Source organism: Argiope bruennichi, chromosome X1, assembly GCF_947563725.1.
Source record: "Argiope bruennichi chromosome X1, qqArgBrue1.1, whole genome shotgun sequence".
NCBI lineage: Eukaryota > Metazoa > Arthropoda > Arachnida > Araneae > Araneidae > Argiope > Argiope bruennichi.
In genome coordinates, this window is record NC_079162.1 from 682,703 (window position 1) to 686,436 (window position 3,734).

The window sequence follows — 3,734 nt, forward strand, 5'->3', positions numbered from 1 at the left end:
AGAATTCATTCCTATTCAAAACATTGTGCTTTTAGACCAGAATGACACCACGTTAAAACTTTTAGTTGATAATCATAATGAGAGTCTTAGACCGTTCAGACGCACTGCGGGTACGAAGCTTCGTGGCCAGATCGGCAGCACGAGCCATCTAGTTTTTCTGGTCTTCAGTTCGAGTCTCGAAACTGAGAACTTTTTCAATATATTTTTCTTTTCTTTTTTTTAAGTTTTATTTTAGATATTTTTATCTTTTATCCCCCCACTTACAACGAACATTTCCAAATCTTATACTACTAAAATAAAATTTTATGTCAAAATATTTCTATATTCAAGAGAAATTTTAGGAGTCGAGTTCACGCACATGCGCAGAATTCATTCCTATTCAAAACATTGTGCTTTTAGACAAGATTGTCACCATGTTAAAACTTTTAGTGGAAAATCATAATTGGAATCTTAGACTATTCAGACGCTCCGAGTGTAAGAAGCTTCGTGGCCAGATCGGCAGCACGAGACAACTAGTTTTGAAGGTCATAAGTTCGTGTCGCGAAACTGAGAACTTTTTAAATATATTTTTCTTTTCTTTTTTTTAAATTTTATTTTAGATATTTTTATCCTTTATTCCCACACTTACTACGAAATTTACAAATTTTGTACTACTAAAATAAAATTTATTGACAAAATATTTCTATATTCTAGAGAAATTTTAGGAGTCGAGTTCACGCACATGCGCAGAATACATTCCTATTCAAAACATTGTGCTTTTAGACCAGATTGACACCATGTTAAAACTTTTAGTGGAAAATCATAATGGGACTCTTAGACCATTTAGTCTCTCTGTGTGTAAGAAGCTTCGTAGCTAGATCGGAAGCAAGAGACACATAGTTTTGCTGGTCTTCAGTTCGAGTCTCGAAACTGAGAACTTTTTTAATATATTTTTCTTTCCTTTTTTTTACATTTAATTTAGATATTCTTATCCTTTATTCCCACACTTACTACGAACTTTTCCAAACCTTATACTACTAAAATAAAATTTTATGTCAAAATATTTCTATATCCAAGAGAAATTTTACGAGTCGAGTTCACGCACATGCGCAGAATTCATTCCTATTCAAAACACTGTGGTTTTAGACCAGATTGACAACATGTTAAAACTTTTAATGGAAAATCATAATGGAAGTCTTTTACCATTCAGACGCTCTGTGTGTAAGAAGCATCGTGGCCAGATCGGAAGCACGAGCCACCTAGTTTTGCTGGTCTTCAGTTCGAGTCTCGAAACTGAGAACTTTTTCAATATATTTTACTTTTCTTTTTTCAAAAATTTATTTTAGATATTTTTATACTTTATTCCCACACTTACTACGAACTTTTCCATATCTTGTACTACTAAAATAAAATTTATTGTTAAAATATTTCTATATTCAAGAGAAATTTTTTGTGTCACTTCACGCCTATTCAAAACATTGTGCTTTTAGACCAGATTGACACCATGTTAAAACATTTAGTTTAAAATCATAATGGGAGTCTTAGACCATTCATACGCGCTGCGGGTGCGAAGCTTCGTGGCTAGATCGGTAGCACGAGCCAAATAGTTTTGCTGGTCTTCAGTTCGAGTCTCGAAACTGAGAACTTTTTCAATAAATTTTTCTTTTCTTTTTTTAAAAATTTATTTTAGATATTTTTATCCATTATTCCCACACTTACTACGAACTTTTCCATATTTTGTACTACTTAAATAAAATTTATTGTCAAAATATTTCTATATTTTAGAGAAATTTAAGGAGTCCAGTTCACGCACATGTGCAGAATTCATTCCTATTCAAAGCATTGTGCTTTTAGACCAGATTGACACCATGTTAAAACTTTTAGTGGAAAATCATAATAAGAGTCTTAGACCATTCAGACGCTGTGCTAGTACGAAGCTTCGTGGTCAGATCGGCAGCACGAGCCACATAGTTTTGCTGGTCTTCAATTCGAGTCTCGAAACTGAGAACTTTTTAAATATTTTTTTTCTTTTCTTTTCTTTTTTTTTTTAAATTTATTTTAGATATTTTTATCCATTATTCCCACACTTACTACGAACTTTTCCAAATCTTATACTATTAAAAAAATTTTTTATTGTCAAAATATTTCTATATTCAAGAGAAATTTTAGGAGTCAAGTTCACGCACATGCGCAGAATTCATTCCTATTCAAAACATTGTGCTTTTAGACCAGAATGACACCACGTTAAAAGTTTTAGTATATAATCATAATGAGAGTCTTAGACCATTCAGACGCTCTATGGGTACGAAGCTTCGTTGCCAGATCAGCAGAACGAGCCACTTAGTTTTGCTGGCCTTCAGTTTGAGTCTCGAAAATGAGAACTTTTTAAATATATTTTTCTTTTCTTTTTTTTAAAATTTATTTTAGTAATTTTTGTCCATTATTCCCACACTTACTATGAACTATTCCAAATATTATACTTCTAAAATAAAATTAAAGCATAAATTTACGGAAAATACAGAAATGTTGTAACCGAAAAATGTTAACCGTAGCCTCATTAGAGTGGGGGAAAAAACTTGGCGACCAACCGGTTCACCAATATTAATGCTCGTTAAAATTTTAATAGTTAAATATTTTATGTAACTCGTATTTTAATAGTTTCTTCATGGATATATTTTAAAGTTACAAATTTTGATAGTCATATAATTCATTCATAATATTATAAATGCCTTCAACTATAACGTAATATGTATCTCCCTAATTTTCTTTTAGCCCCCGTAGAATTTATGCTTTAAATTAAAGTGGAAATGGTTAAATTGCAATTTAAATCAGGAAATTTTTTACTGAAACTATGAATTTTTTTTCTTTTAAAATATGAGTACTAAAAACACAGTCGCTTTGCATTTAAGCTAAACCTTATGCAAAATTAAGAATATCTTTCTTAATTTATGTAATATCTTAAGAAGTTTTCTACAAAATTTTCTCAGATTCATCATGAACAGATCGATTAATTAACATTGTTTAGTTTTAAATGCATCAAACACTAAGAAAATAAACACAATCCTTTGAAATAATCTGTCGAAAACATATTAAACCTTCAAAACGAAGATCGTATCCATTGTCGACAATCAGAACACAATACGCATGCGTGAATTTTCAACGCCAATTATGGTAACGCAAATGCTTGAATTTTCTACGCCAGTTGGGGTAACGCTATGCCGATTAGAAATTTTTAATTTCCTTTAATCTGAGTTATTTTAATTCAAAAGTACTTCAGAATGAATCTGAAAGATCGATTAATTAATAATCTTTAATTTTAAATGCATAAAACATTAAGAAAATGAATAGAATCGTTTGAATTAATCGGCAGGAAAATGTTACGCCTAAGCCTCATTGCTGTTGGGAAAAAATGTTGAAGCCTTACTCATTTGGCGGTGGGGAAAGAAATAATTTGTTTGGCGGGAAAGTTAGTTTTTAATTAAAAGTTAAAATTCTAATTAAAAATTCAAAAAAAGGAACCCCAGGTGCACATTCCCGACCTCCAAGGTATACATGTACCAAATTTGGTAGGTGTAGGTGAAATGGTCTGGCCTGTAGAGAAGAAAATATATTTTAATTTCAAGATTTTTAGAAAATTAATATCACAACAGCGGTACATTTTAGAATAAAGATTTTTTTGCTTAGAAATTCATCATATTGTAAAAAAAAGTGACAAATAAGTTTTTATCCAATAGCAAAAAATCGGTTCTAAAGAA